General features: G+C 40.5%; 1 pseudogene across 1 annotated transcript; it reads left to right on the top strand.

The window, feature by feature from the left end:
* The first annotated feature begins 756 nt into the window (after positions 1-756).
* On the top strand, positions 757-1663 carry LOC308421419 (developmental pluripotency-associated protein 2-like; annotated as a pseudogene). The gene has a single exon. The product of its transcript is annotated as a developmental pluripotency-associated protein 2-like (transcript).
* Positions 1664-16261: the final 14598 nt, after the last annotated feature.

The following is a 16261-nucleotide window of genomic DNA, read 5'->3' as shown; positions in this document are numbered from 1 at the left end:
GTGTCCTGTCCAGAGCCCTTTGGTGGAGGCTGGGAGGTTGTTGGCTCACAGCACTCAAGGAGACATCCATTGCACCATTAGGAAACTCAGCACAGGCTTTAGTGGCTGCATTAGAACAAATGCAGGGCTTACAGAGCCAGGCAACCAAAGTTGACAAGTGAACAGTTACCAACAACACAAACACAGTGATAGGCTGCTTGGGGTGGGGTAGTTCACTATTCTAAACGGCTTTGTGACATTGTTTTAAGCACTGGGTTTTCAGCAAAAACTAGAATTGAAAGCAGAAACAAGAAAAGTGCGGTTTATATACATGGGGACGAGAGCAAACCATAGTAATGGTCACCATGCAGCTTGACCCAAGCTAGGGTCATATGGGAAGATGAAATCTCCATCAGGAAAGTGCCTCTGTAGAATTGGCCTGCGGGAATTTTCTGGATTGATGTAGGAGGGTCCTTTTCACTGTGGGCAGTGCCATCTATGGGCTGGTGATGATTCTAGGTGATAGAAGAAAGCAGGCTGAAAAAGCCATGGGGAACAAACTAGTAAGCAGCACCCCTCCATGGATTCAGCTTTTGTTCTTACTTCAGGGCTCTTTCCCTGCTTGAGGTCCTGCCCTGACTTCCATCAGTGATAGCTTGGTAACTGGAAGTATAAGATGAAATAAACCCTTTCCTCTCCAAGTTACCTCTCTGGTCATGGCATTTTATTACAGCACTAGAAACCCTAACGTTGTCTTCTCCCAAGCCTGCCTAAAGAATGTCATACTTTGGCTGGGAGACTTACAATGAGAACCAATCTGAGGAAGATTTTGATGAAAAAAGTGTGGTTTTAACACTGGTCCCATTTACCGAGGAGCCATTTACTGAAGAGGCCTCATTTAGCACAGAATAGCCTACAGAATCAGATGTTTCTTCAACCGTAGACAACAAACCACCAGTCCATTCTCTGGTGAGGTATGAGGGAATCAAACACCCAACAAGAACCATCCCAAGCACCTCCCACCTCTGCCTCCTACTAATGGTGTGTCCCGGAACACTCTTCGGGAGTGGGGCTGTTATCATAACTTGAGTACGAATGGCAAGAAAATTGAGGTTTGTTGGAGACTTTGGAGACATTCATATTCTAAACAAGAATGTAATATTCCAAACACATCTCCTGAGGCCAGAATGAAGCTGGGTCCCAAGAAACCCAAGATAGTTTTCAGAGGAATCAGGTTTCTAGGCAGCTGCCAAAGTAGCAATCAGGAGAGTGGTGTACAGGGAATTCTAACTTCACCTCGGGGGTCCACATTTGCAGCCTGGGAAAGAATTGCTATGAGAGCCGCTCATCCAGTGTCTGTAAATCCTTGTCCTTCCCCTCTTCTGTGGAGGCCTTTCTGCCACAAGCCACTGGATTCAGATGGTGTGTTTTTGATAGTAGGCAGGGCCCCACAGATAGGAAAGCCTGGGTTCGTCTGCAATTTTATTCTGGTCTGACCTGGGTTCCAGACACTCCCCAAAGGATGACTTTTCTTCTCCTGCTACCAGATGGTATTATCCCGGAACCAGGAGTGGAAGATAACTTTCTATGTCCTGAATGTGTTCACAACAAGAAGATCATGAGGAGCTTTAAAATTAGAATCCGTGCAAAGAAAAATGCCCTAGTCCCAAATATGCTGCCTTAGACAGTATCAAGGTTTTACTCTGATCTGAAGGGAATGGGAGCAAAGAAAAACATCACTTCAACGTTAGTCTTCAGAAGCCCCTTCTCCTGTCTCTTCCAGCAGAGTGGAGAACCTGCAGACAAATGAGCTTAATAACTCTAATAACACCAGCTGAAGCTTGACATCTGCTGCATCTCACGGTCTTGTGCTGGATGCTAAATGTTTAGCTAAGAAGTGATATTGTTTAACTGGGTTTGTTTTTCTGTCTTTTTTTTCATAGATTTTGTGGGAGAGTTGGAAAGCAGTTTCAAATTAGGAAGGCAGAAAGTACTTTTTATATTTTTTTTTTCTTGATTAAGGCTTTCTTGTGTAGTAACTCTAGCGGCCTGGACTACAGTATAGAGTTCACTGTTTGTATTAAACAATCTTTGGATGTTGACAAGTGTCTAGAGTGCCATACACTTGAAATCATATAATATGCTGCCATTCAGATTGGCTTTTACCTAGAAATATGCGTGTGAGAAATATCCATGTCCTTGATTGATTTTATTTTAATGCCAAGATTGCTGTGTCCAAGATGGCCTTATGCAATGATGCTCTACTGGCTGATACCTAGTTGTTTTCATATATTCAAGACAAGGTCCCTTGCAGCACAGGCTGGCCTTGAATACTTTAATTTTTTAAAAATATATTACTTGACATTTCCTACTCTGAAAATAAAGAAAGAAACCCTAACTAAGATGGAAGCTAAGACAGCCTGAAGATTAGATGCACTATGCAAACATTTAAAGTCATCTGTTAAATATGTTTAAAGAGTTAAATGAAGTCATGTTTAAAGAATCCAAGGAGGTATTCAATCAGGCCTGCAATCTCAGCACTTGGGAAGTGGGAGAATGACAAGATTGAGGATGACCTGAGCTATATAGTGAGTCAAAGCCCACCATGGGCCACATAGACACTGCCATTTTCACAGAACTAATATCTAGGGCCTCAAGTACGGCTAAGAAGTAGATCACATTTGCCAAACAAGGATAGGGCCTTGGGTTAGATACCTAGTATTTAATAAAAGTTAAAAAAACAATCAAAGAAAGAATGGGAATGATGTTGCACCTAATATACAAGATCACTAGGGATAGGAGCTATAATTAATAATACAAAGTCTGGAACTCTAAGTAAACAATAATTTAGTGGGTTGACTTAGAAAAACTCTGAGTTATGAAATGAAGAGAAAATTAGTGAGCCAAAATCAGTTGAATATTGACAGCAAGACAGATCAATTAAAAGTATCCAGTCTGAGGAGCAGACAAGAACAGTGTGGACCCAGATAAACAGGTACTGAGATTTCTTTCTATTGTGATCTGATGCTTTTATACCAGCACGTGGGTGATACAGAACGAGTGCCCCAGAAGGACAGAGAAGGAACAGGAATGCAAGACATCTAAAGAAATAGCAGATAACAAAATTCCAAATTGGGGTTGGAGCGATGATTCAGCAGTTAAGAGCCCTGATTGTCCTTCCAAAGGACACAGGTTCAATTCCTAGCACCCTCATAGCCGCTCACAACTATCAATATCTCTAGTGTAGGAGATCTGACTTCCTCCCACTGGCATATATGCAGGCCAAACACCAAGGCATGTAAAATAAAAACTCAGAGATCCGAACATAACATTTAGTAATTAAAATTCAGAGAAAACTCGAGAGCATGAAGAGCAAGCAGACTCAGTGTGTACAATGGGATCCCATTAACAGTAACAAAGCATTTCATACCTCAGACTGGCTTTTAGATGCCACTGGGATGGCCTACTCAAATACTAAAAAAGTTGTCAACCTGAAGTTTTAAAACAAGCCAAGATATCTGCCGGTCTGCACACCAGCTGTCTGCAGGAATCCACGGGGCTCTGGCCTGGGTGGGCCAGAAATAGGCTGAACTGTAGCTCTCCAAGGAGAAGCCAGAGCACGGCAGGCCTCTTCTGCTGCTCTGGAGTCAGAGCTGAGGGCCAACCATGGTCGGGACTCCTGAGTAGGAAGTGGCTGAGGTCAGGCTTGCAAACCTGGCTGGCTAGGCCAGGTCAAGGTCCAGTTACAAAAGGTCAAAGTTCCTGAGAGAAAACTTTCCTGGAGTGAAGTAAGACAGGCACTCTATAATGTTTGGTGAAACAACTCCCGCATGTTGCTCCAAGGACCTTATTAACAACCGGGGATGGGCTGGGATCTAGAGACAGATGCTTTCTATTGGCTCTGAGATGTTAGGGATGCCTCATCTACATGTAGAAAGGCTTGAGGTGTTGGTCTTTTGTGACTGCTTGTCACAGTCTTCTATAGGAGGAGTTGTAATCACATGTTCCAAGACAGGAACCTGGTGGGGAGCAGATTTAAATGTCTACCACTCTCAGTTATGAGAATTGCCAGGTTCCTGAATCCCCTCAACCTTACCAGGTTTTCTTCTGGTGGCGGGGTCTACGGCCCCAGAGATATCCTCCAAACATTAAGTCAAAACCGAGATATTTCTAGATAGACAAAATCTGAGAGATAACCTGTCAATGCTGGACCAGTCCTAGAGAAGTTTTCAGGCTGAAATGAACACAGAACAGACACATTCATACCAATAAATGTATTTATATAGGAAGGTATGTGTCAATATGGGCGGAGTTCTGTATATGCACATTTTCTACTTGTCTATAGTTTAAACAAGGATGGCATAAACTGTGATTGTGAAATGCTTGACAGGCTTACAATGTGTGAAAATGCTATTTGCGATGACAGTCACAGGAAAGAAGGGAGGGCAGTGGAACTGCGTTGGGTGGGTATTCCTCTTCTTTTCAAATGAGTTAATATCAGTAAGAACTAGATTTTTAAATTTTATTTTCTAATTGGATATTCTTTGTTTACATTTCAAATGTCACCCCCTTTTCCAGTTGCCCATCTACAAACCCCCTATACCACACCCCTTCCCTTGCTTCTGTGAGGATACTCCCCCAGCCACCTGCCCATTCCCACGCACTGTCCTAGCATTCCTCTACACTGGTGCATCGAGACTTCCCAGGACTAATAACCCTCTTCCCATTGATGCCAGATAAGGCCATTCTCTGCTACACATGCAGCTGGAGCCAGGCAAACCCCTTAAGATCCTTCAGCCCTTCCCTAACTCTTCCATTGGGGTCCCTGTGCTCAGTCCAATAGTTGGTGGCCAGCATTCACATCTGTATTTGTCATGCTCTGGCAGAGCCTCTCCAGAGACACATATATCAGGCTCCTGTCAGCAAGCACATTTGTCATTCACAAGAGTGTCTGGGCTTGCTGTCTGTATGTAGGATGGATTCCCAGGTGTGACAGTCTCAGGATGGCCTTTCCTTCAGACTTTGTTCCATAATTTGTCCCCATATTTTCTTTAGAAAGGAGCAATTCTGGGTTAAAATTTTGAAGATGACTGAGTGGCCTCATCCTTTTACTCAGGGCCTTGCCTAACTTCTGCATATGGTCTGTACGGTTTCTCCCTCCACTTTGTTGGTCATTTCAGATAAACGTATCCCCATTGGGTTCTGGGAGCCTCTTGCTTTCCTGGGAGTTTCTGGTGGCTACTCACCAGTTCCCCATCATCCATTGCTACACACCTATGTTCAGTTTTCTGGCTCTCTATATATCATCTCTGTCTCCTCCTATACCTTATTCTGCCCTCCATTACCTTCTCCCACTTGTTTCTTCATCCTAAGTCCCTCTACCTCCTGTCAGTATTTTGCTCCCCCTTCTAAGAAGGACTGAATCATCCACACTGTGGTCTTCCTTCTTCTTGAACTTCATATGATCTGTGAATTGTGTAAATATACGACATTTTCTGTATCCATTCTTCTGTTGAAGGACATCTGGGTTCTGTCCAGTTTCTGGCTATTAGAAATAAGGCTGCAATGAACATAGTGGAGCATGTGTCCTTGTTATAGGTTGGAGCATCTTTTAGGTATATGCCCAGGAGTGGTATAGCTGGGTCTTAGGGTAGTATTATGTCCAGTTTTCTGAGGAAACACCAGACTGATTTCCAGAATGGCTAGATCATCTTACAATCCCACCAACATGGGATTGAATTGCAATGATGGAGTGTTCCTTTTTCTCCACATCCTCACTAGCATCTGCTGTCCTCTGAGTTTTTATTTTAGCCATTCTGATTGGTATGAGGTGGAATCTCAGGGTTGTTTTGATTTGCATTTCCCTAAAGACTAAGGATGTTAAATATTTCTTTAGGTGATTCTTGGTCACTCAATATTCCTCAGTTGAGAATTCTTTGTTTAGTTCTGTCCCGTATTTTTTAATAGGGTCATTTGATTCTCTGGAATCTAACTTTTTGAGTTCTTTGTATATTAGCTCTCTATTGGGTGTAGGATTGATAAAGATCTTTTTCCATTTTGTTGGTTGCCATTTTATTCTATTAAGAGTGTCTTTTCCCTTACAGAATTTTTTCAATTTTATGAGGTCCAATTTATCAATTCTTGATCTTAGAGCATAAGCCACTGGTGTTTGGTTCAGGATAATTTTCCCTATGCTCATGTGTTCAAGGCTCTTCCCCAGTTTTTCTTCTATTATATTCAGTGTTTCTGGTTTTATGTGGAGGTCCTTGATCCACTTGGACTTGAGCTTTGTACCAGGTGATAAGAAAGAATTGATTTGCATTCCTCTACAGGCTATGTTGAACCAGCACAATTTTATTAAAAATGTTGTTTTTGTCCCCCCCCCCCCACTGGAGTGATTTAGCATCTTTGTCAAAGATCAAGTGATCATAGGTATGTATGTGGGATTTTTCCTGGGTCTTCACATCTATTCTGTTTATCTACCTACTTGTCTCTATCCCAATATCATGCAGTTTTTAATCACGGTTGCTCTGTAATACAGATTGAGATCAGGAGTGGTGATTCACCCAGAAGTTTTGAGAATAGCTTTCAATATCCTGTGTTTGTTTACTATTTATTCCAAATGAATTTGTAAATTGCTCTTTCTAATTCTATAAAGAATTGAGTTGGAATTTTGATGGGGATTGCATTGAATTTGTAGATTGCATTTGGCTAGATGGCCATTTTGGCTATATTAATCCTGCCAACCATGAGCATAGAAGATTTTTCTTATCTTCTGAGATCTTCAATTTGTTTCTTCAGAGACTTGAAATTCTTGTCATATAGGTCTTTCACTTGCTTGGTTAGAGTCAAACCAAGATATTTTATATTAGTTGTCACTATTGTAAAGGGTGTCGTTTTCCTAATTTTTTCTCCCCATGTTTGTTCTTTGAGTAGAGGAAGGTTAGTGATTTGTTTGAGTTAATTTTATATCCAGCCACTGTGTCTCTTTTTAATTTCTGTTTTCATGGTCTATCCATTAATGAGAGTGGACTATTGAGGTCTCCCACTATTATTGTGTGAGGTGCAATGTGTCTATTAAAGTTTCCTTTAGAAATGTGGGTGCCCTTGCGTTTGGAGCATAGTTGTTCAGAATTAAGAGTTTATCTGGTAAACTTTTTATTTAATGAGTATAAAGTGTTTTTTCTTATCTTTTTTGATAACTTTTGGTCGAAAGTCAATTTTATTCAATATTAGAATGGCTACTCCAGCTTGTATCTTGGGATCATTTGCTAGAAAAAAAATGCAGCCTTTTACTCTGAGGTAGTGTCTGTCTTTTTCATTGAGATGAGTTTCCTGTAGGCAGCTAAAGGTTGGGTCCTGTTTATGTATCTAGTCTGTTAATGTCTTTTTATTGGGGAATTGACTCCATTGGTGTTAAGGATTGTTGCTTCCTGTTATTTTTATTAGAGGTGGAATTATGTTTGTGTGGCTATCATTTAGGTTTGGTAAAAGAAGATTACTTTTTTGCTTTTTCTAGGGTGTACTTTCCCTCATTGTATTAAAGTTTTCCATCTGTTATCCTTTATAGGGCTGGATCTGTAAAAAGATATTGTGTAAATTTGTTTTGTCATGGAATATCTTGGTTTTTCCATATATGGTAATTGATAATTTTGTTGGGTATGGTAGCCTGGACTACCATTCGTGTTCTCTTGGGCTCTGTATGAAATCTTCTCAGGATCATCTAGCTTTTATAATCTCTGTTGAGAAGTCTGGTGTAATTCTGCTTCATTTGTCTTTATGTGTTACTTGACCTTTTTTCCTTACTGCATTTAATATTCTTTCTGTGCTTTGTGTATTTGGTGTTTTGATTATTAAGTGATGGGAGGAATTTCTTTTCTGTTAGAGTAAGAACATGAGAGGACATTGATAATGGGTTTTTTTTGCTAACAACAGTCATGTATTGGTCACTTTACAGTACACAGTTGAGCTGCATTTGTTGAAACTCCTTAGAGAGAAACACACCAAAAAAACCCAGCCCAAAACAAACAAACAAACAAACAAACAAACAAAGCTTTTGGTGGTGTGCTGCAGAATTGTAGGGTGATTTCAGGTGAGACAGATCCATGTGTTGAGACAAAACTAATGGAGGACACACACTGTTAGGAGAGAATACATAGGACAATGAACAGTGACCGAGGTGGAGCTTGGCTTGCTTATAGAGCTAGTTGCACAATGATTGTGGGTCTCACATCTTTGCTGATCTTCAAAGAGGCACAGCTGAGAATTTCTACTGCTGTTCCTTTGGTCTCTTCAGTTAACTACAGCTGAAGCTAAGGCCTGGATGTCTCTGCTAGGTAGTGCCACCAAAACAGCTGATTCCTGTTTGTTATCTGGACTCTACTGAACTGGACTGTTGATGTATCCATAACGTGTTTGTGAGTGGATTGAGCTGTCACTGCTAGTCTGTAAACTGAATTGCTGATTTCCAGACAACACAGACAGGAGTTGCTCCAAAGAACCTTTCTAAGCAGGTCCACTTTCCCTGTATCCTTTCTTTCCCACTACTTCTAGTGGGTGGTGGGCTAAAAGGGAGGTTAAAGCATTTAAGAATTAAATTTACATAATGGAATATAATATAATTCCATAATAAGTGGAATGAAATGCTGGTACATGCTGCAATCTGGATGAACCTAGAAAGCACTGTTATTAGTGAAAGTACTAGTTGCTAAAGTCTATGCTTTTCATGGTTCCGTTTGAGATATCCGTAGATGGAAAGTGGGTTAGCAGAGTCCAGGGCCTCAGGTAAGTACAGCGGAGTAAGTATGTGTCTTTAGGAGACATGGCTTCTCTGGAGAATCAAAGTGATCTTATGAAATGGTGCACCATCTAATACACAGACATTAATATATTTGTATTTTAATGAAGTGACATTTATAGTGCATAAATTATATGTCAATAAAGTTATGCTTCAAAATAGAAATGGGCAAAAGGTTTCACAGGTACTTTATAAAAGAGCACATATAAATTGCAACACACCATGAAAACATGCAATACGCCATTAGTCATGAGAAAATGAAAACCATCACACACCCATCAGGATGCCTAAAATTAACAAGATTGACAATACCCATTTTGGTAACTGCATGAACCAACTGGGCCCCTTGTGAGGCTGGTGGGAGTGTAACATGATACAAACACACAGAAGAAAAGTCAGCAATGTATCTTAAAGCCAAAAGTAGGCCTACCTCAAGATCTAGCAATTCCACTCCAAAGTATATATCTAACAGAAATGAGTAACATTTATCAAAAGATACGTGCAGAAACCAACATTATGGGTTCAATAATAACAGTAAAAACAAAATACAAAACTTTACTCTGAGGGACAGAATGGAAAAATACATGGTAATATGTTTATGCACTTGAGTTCTGTTAGTAGTGAAATATGCATATCCCTAAAGATGCATATTTAAGATCAATCTACTATAGATATATGTCTTTAAAACTTGAAAAAAAAAAAAAAACAGTAGCTTAGAAAAATCGGTCTTAACCTTGAGATGGTGTGGTACTAGGGGATAGTGGGTAGCATCCGAGTGTGCTTTTCATTACTTAGCAAAAGCCACTTAGGGAGGAAAGAGTTTATTATCACAGGTTACAGTTAATCATTAAGAGCAACCAATGCAGAAACTCCCGACAGGAACCTGGAGGCGCACACTGGAGTACAGGCACTGGCTTGCTTCCTCTAGTTTGTTCAGCTACCTTTCTAATATAGTCCATGCCCACCTGCCTAGGAATTGCACCACCCACAGTGGGCTGGGCTGGACCCTCTTAAATAAACTAGCAACAAGAAAATGACACTCAGATATGCCCAATCTGAAAGAGGAAATTCCTCAGTTGAGATTCCCTCTTCCCAGATAATCTAGTTGCTGTTCAGGTAACAAAAATTAGCCAGCACAAGTTAAGCTAGCCTGTGTCTGCTCCTAGACCTATGTAAATGATGCTCATTAAATTAGTTCATGTTCATTCAAATTTAAATATTTAGAAAATATTATTACTATTATTTATGGGAACCCTGTACTACACTGAATTATGACTTTTCAAATTTCCAGTTTCCCTAGATATCATTTCATTATTAATTTTGAATTTATTTGATTTGGATCTGAAAGTACAAGGTCTAAATGATATCTATTCTCAGAAGTCTGTGCACATTTGTTTATACTGTGTGATCAGTGTTTATTTATTAATATTTGTCTGTGTTTAAATTGATATTCATTATGCAACTCTTTCAGGTAGTATTCGAGGAGGCCAAACTTGTTAAATGTGTGCTGTGACATTTTTATCCTTCATAGTCTTTTATGTGCCAGATCTCTGGAACATTGAAAGATCCTTGGAAACTGTCACTGCAGTGGTGGGTTTGTTAATTTATATTTATGAGTTCTACCAATATTCACTTTATTTGGCAGCTCTGATTTGCTGAATTCAAGTGTTCCTCCTTCAAAGTAATGTTTCTCAATCTTGTGGCTGTTTTATTCCATTTACTGCTGTGATGATGCTCATTTTTGTCATTAACCAGCCCCTTTTATTGAAGGTAGAGGACAATTTCAAACTTGCAGAAAAGTTGTAAAGAGAGCACATGGGTTCTGATGACATCTTCTGCAGACTCCTCGTTGAGAAAGCTTACATTCACCTTCAGTCTCTCTTTCTCCTTCTCCTGGGTGCCTTCTTCAAGAAGAAGGATGCAGGAGGGGTTTTTTTTGTTTTGTTTCGTTTTAATTAGTTATTTTATTTATTTCATTTCAAATGTTATCCTTCTTCCCAGCTAAACCCCCTTTCCCCTCCTATGCCCTGCCCCCCACTTCTATCAGGGTGCTCTCCTCACCCCTCCTGCCTTAGCACTCTAGCATTCCCCTATACAGAACCAAGGGGATCTTCTCCCATTGATGCCAGTTAAGGTAATGCTGTGCTACACATGTAGCTAGAGCCATGAGTCCCACCATGTGTTCTCTTTGGTTGGTGGTTTGGTCCCTTAGGAGCTTTGGGGTGTCTGGTTAGTTGATATTGTTGTTTTTTTCTGTGGGGTCGCAAACCTCATCAGCTCCTTCAGTTCTTCCCCTAACTCCTCCATTGGAGTCCCCACACTTAGTTTGATGGTTGGCTGTGAACATCCACCTCTGTATTGATCAAACCCTCTCGGGACAGTTACACCAGGTTCCTGTCAGCAAGCACTTCTTGGCATCAGCAAGAGCACCTGGGTTTGGTGTCTGCCGATGGGATGGATCTCTAGGTCGGGCATTTTCTTCAGTTTCTGCTCCCCTCTTTGTTCATGCATTTCCTTTTGACAGGAGCAATTCTGGATTAATATTTTTGAGATGGGTAAGTAGCCCCACCCCTCAACCAGGGGCCATGCCTATCCACTGGATATGGTCTTTACAGTTGCCATTCCCCTTTGTTATGTATTTAGGCTAATGTCATCCCTATTGGGTCCTGGTAACCTCTTGGGTCCCTGGTATCTGGGGCTTTTTAGTGACTACTACCAGTTCCCAATCCCCCACTGCTACACACCTTTGTTTACTTTCCCAATCCTCTGTACATCTCCCTCTTTCCCTCCCCCTCTCTCTCCCTCCCAGATCCCTCCCTCCTTCTACCACCCATTATTAACCTGATGTATATAACTCTTTCTTTTAGATCATTTGTTGTTGCAATAAATATTAAAATTATGGCTTAACCTTTTTATCAGCCCCTGCAGTCTCCCTAGGATGCAGCTCTAGTGTAGAGGTGAGCACACAGACTCTATCACTCGGTCTACAAGCTGAACTCTCTAGGTGGTTCCCTTCCCAGGCAGTTCAGTCTGCCTGCCCTGTTGCTTCTGTCCCGGGTGGACATGACTGCCCCTGCATGTTTTTTTCCTCCACTGTCTTGCACAAACATGACTCCAAGGCCTGATATTTTTTCAAGCAGGTTTAGATATTAAATTCTCAATCCAAAAGCCCTCTACACAGTAAGATTACATCCAATGGACAAAGATACAAACTGTCTTTCTATATGATATAAAAAGAACTCACAGAATCTCTTAAAAATATTCATATCTACCTATCACCAATTAAGTCCACCTGGATTTAGATCTTCCTTCTTGAGCTCCATCTTGATTCTCCTGGAATCTCCTCCTCTTCTGTTTTTCTAGCCTTTTCTCCGCTTACCTCTCCACTGTCCAATCATGTATTCCCTTAACATCAACCCACAATTTGTAGGTAAGTTTTATTGTCTTTTATTTCTCTTTCCTTATTTCCTTCATTTCCTTCTTTTTTCTTTCCGTTTCTGGGGGGAAGAGGTGGGACCTAAGGCTTGTTGCAAATCCCAGACTGACCTGGGGTTCTTGATCCTCCTGTTTTAGCCTCTTGCCTGCTGGTATTAGAGACATACCCTCTGTGCCGGTTTATATGTATAATCCCAGAAAAGTTTTGTTACATCAATGTTTATCTTTAAGTGTAGAGTATAGCTAAACACAAATACTTTTTAAATATACGCAATTCTATTTACCTCTGCCATTTTAGATTATGTGTTTATTTGTACATTTCTTTTCCCCAAGTTAAGGGCTCACTGTATAGCCTCAGCTGACCTTGAACTCAGACATATCTGTCTAACTCTGCCTTTCAAGTGCTGGCATTAAAGGAGGATACCACCACGCCCAGACTTGATCTACTATTTTTCAAAATTTCCCTATCCCCTTCATATCCAGATGACAACGTTTTAAGTTAAATGTTCATTTATTTATCTATAGAGCCTTATCCATGGCTCAGTCTGTTCTCTTAAAAAATGAAAGGAACAAGAACTGTGTGCAATAGTTAACTTTACACCACTCTCATCAAAATTCATACAAAATCATCTTAAGAGAAAAAGGCTTTATTTTGACTCATGGATTTAAAGGAATTAGCCTACCACTGTTGGGAGAGAAATAGAAAGCACAGTAGTTAATGTGGTGGCTAGAAAGTTCAGTGCAAAGGGGCACATAAAACACCCATGTCAAGATGGCCTCTGAGAATGCTTCCCCAGCTCATGACTTACTTACCCCTATGACCCCACCTTCTGTCTTTGATGCCTTCCAATAATATATCATGTTACGAATTCACCAAAGGATTAGTCCACTTATTGGGTCAGAGCCTTCGTGATTTAATTTCTCTGGAAATGTCCAGCATGTCTACAGGAGTGTTTTTCTCTTCTCTGAGCAATTCTCAGTCTAATCAAGTTGACAATCAAGATTAATGCTCACAGCAGGGCTTGACATATTGACAAGATATTTGTGGATAAAGTTAACACCAGGTGTGGGTTGATGTAAGCCTGCAGAAAATAGTAGAGTGCAGATAAACACTGAAGCTAAAGTGTACTTGTTTGCTGGAGGAAAATCACCACCTGAACTATGAGAGATGTTTGTCAGCCCTTCCAATTAGAGTACTGTAAGGGACTGGCAGTGTAATGATGCTGTATCTCTATGTGTTAAAGTAACACAGACCCCTTGACTGCTCTGTCTGTAGGATCCCCATGAAGGTGACAGGGCTGAAGATGCTGTGTGTCTTGTAAATGCTGGCTCATGCAACAGAATGAAGATTCTATGCCTATTATATATGCTTCATAGTCTTAAACTAAGGAAACGTAGTTCAGTTAATGAACAGTGAATCTTGTAAGTCTAACTGCCAACTCAGGTCCACAACTGAGTTGCTCGCCTCCTAGTACTTTACTCTTTTTACTTTTAAGGGTCTCCTCAGGTGTAATAATCAGAGACTTCGTATCTACAATTAGCTGATGTTTATATGGCTATTATTTCATTGACAATTTTTTTGGACTTGTTCAATAGGACAATCTCTTTGCTCAATTCATCATGCTAAAGACATCAGAATCACTCAAACCCAGAGTTGAGCAGTGACCTACAGCTGTGGTACATGATGCCAATGCCTTAACTCTGCAGTTGGAACGAGGCTGGAGAGTTCTGGCTTTTCCTCTTCCTCTCACAGGCACGGGCACAGGGACCTTCCAAATGGTTTTCTTCTGAGATGAGGCATCTATCTCTCTGTAGTGTCTCACTGTCTTTCTTTCCATTGCTTTCTCCCTTGAGATCACAGAAACATTTTAATAAGATAAGCAGCAATATGTAAAGACACTTCCCAAAGAAGACTATCACATAATGACATAATCTGTCATACAGATTTATTCTCTGGTGACTAAAGGAGTGGGACCTACGTATGACTAAATGAAGTGTACATGATTACACTAGTGATTGGTGAGGACTGTAGGAAGGAATGCAGGAAGTGTACCAGATCACACTTGAGAACAGTGGGGACTGTAAAGAGGAAGAACCTCTTCTCAGGGGATCCATACATTTCAAGCTCTAGCTAATTGCTATCACGAGGAACATATGTCTTCAGGTTTTCCTCCAAAACACAGAACTAAGGGGTGGCTTCAGTCAGATCCTAAGCCAATTTCATATTTTGTTTAAAAAGTTCACTCTATGAACTTCACCGAACACTGGAGTGTATGTGGCATTCTCCTTATTCTCTTGTCCGGGATTAAGACAGTATACTAGATTTAAATTTTCATCTAAAACACATTTTAATTGAAACACTGACAGCAAATAAAATTCAATTGTAAGATTTTGGTTCAGTAAGGGCAACATTTGATTAAGAGGAAATCATTTGTCTGAGAGTTAGCCTATTGTGAGTATTTAGTAGTCTTTATTTTCTGAAAATCTGGTGCATCTTATGATGCATCTTTAGAAGCTTATTTGAAAATTGGATTAGCGAATAATAAAGAATAATGAAATAGGAACATGTTTAAGATAATAGCACACAGATGGAGACTTATCTCTAAGCCTAGACAGATCCAATGACTCAGACTTGAGAATCTTGTGAATGTGTAGTCTCTGAACACAGCTGAATCCCATTTTTATCTTGGTTTACAGACGAATCTAGTAGATCCTTCTCTAAAATAGTTTATGGTGTCTGTGAGCATGACCAATAACTCAGACCTTAGTGCCATCTGGTAAAAAAAAAAAAATGGAGGACCTTATTTCCAGAATAGCCACGGGGTTTGAAGAAAGCAGAGAGTCCAGCCTTAGACTGGGATTTACACTGGTGAATTGAGTGAAGGTTGTAGGTGATAAAAGAAACATCTTCTGAAGGATGAGGCAGAAACTCTAGAAACAAGAGGAAGAGAGGTCGTTCAGTATAAATGGCTCTGTGTGCACCTGACTGTGTTTGTGGGGACCTGCGTTTGGATCCCCCAAAACCATGAAAAATCTGAGCATGGCATACACGGGGACCAGAGAAGGGCAGTTCTCTAAAGCTCCCAGTCAGCTACACTAGTCAAATCAGTGAGCTTCAGGTTCAGTAAGAAACCCTGTCTCAAAAGACAAGGTGGAGAATGATTGAGGAAGACACATCACCCTCTGGCCTCCATATACACATGGGTGCATGCTCACCTACATACATACACACACATGTCTTAGTCAGAGTTTCTTCTATTCTTGCACAAACATCATGACCAATAAGAAATTTGGAGAGGAAAGGGACACACTTTCATATTGCTGTTTATCACCAAAGGAAGTCAGGACTGGAACTCAAGTAGGTCAGGACGCAGGAGCTGATGCAGAGGCCATGGAGGGATGTTACTTACTGGCTTGCTTCCCCTGGCTTGCTCAGCTTACTTTTTTATTGAACCCAGGTCTACCAGCTCAGGGATGGCAGCACCCACAATGGGCTGGGCCCTCCCCACCTTAATCATTAGTTGAGAAAATTTCGTATAGCTGGAACTGTAAGGAGGCATGGAGGCATTTCCTCAACTGAGGCTCTTTCTTTGTGATAACTCCAGCTTCTGTCAAGTTGACACGAAACCAGCCAGTACAATATAGATATTTATGTGTGTATACGCATACACACAATTGATATATGTGTGAGTGTGTGTAAATGTGTGTGTATGTGTGTGTGAGTATGTGTGTGTGTACAGGTGCCTACAGAGACAGGAGAGGGTATATGTTCATTTTGTGTTTCTGGTCTTCTGCTGACCTCTGATGTTTTTATTTTCTGCATTTTTGTTTCCTTTGTATTTTTATGTTAATTTTTTCATCTTAATTTTGGTAATTTCAGACAAAAGAAGGCTGATCTTTTGTCTTAGTCTTTGTGGGAATTTCAGGGATGAAATCATTAGTGTCTTTTGCTTACTATATTACTTTTCATTCTTTTTATGAGATTCTCTTTCCTACAGCAAGAGTGTATCTTCCCATTCCTTAATTTACATAGTTTTTGGTCCCTAAAGA

The sequence above is a fragment of the Micromys minutus genome (genome assembly GCF_963924665.1).
Source record: "Micromys minutus genome assembly, chromosome: 6".
Lineage (NCBI taxonomy): Eukaryota > Metazoa > Chordata > Mammalia > Rodentia > Muridae > Micromys > Micromys minutus.
The sequence above is the reverse complement of the archived record's forward strand: the minus strand, read 5'-3'. Positions and strand labels throughout refer to the sequence as shown.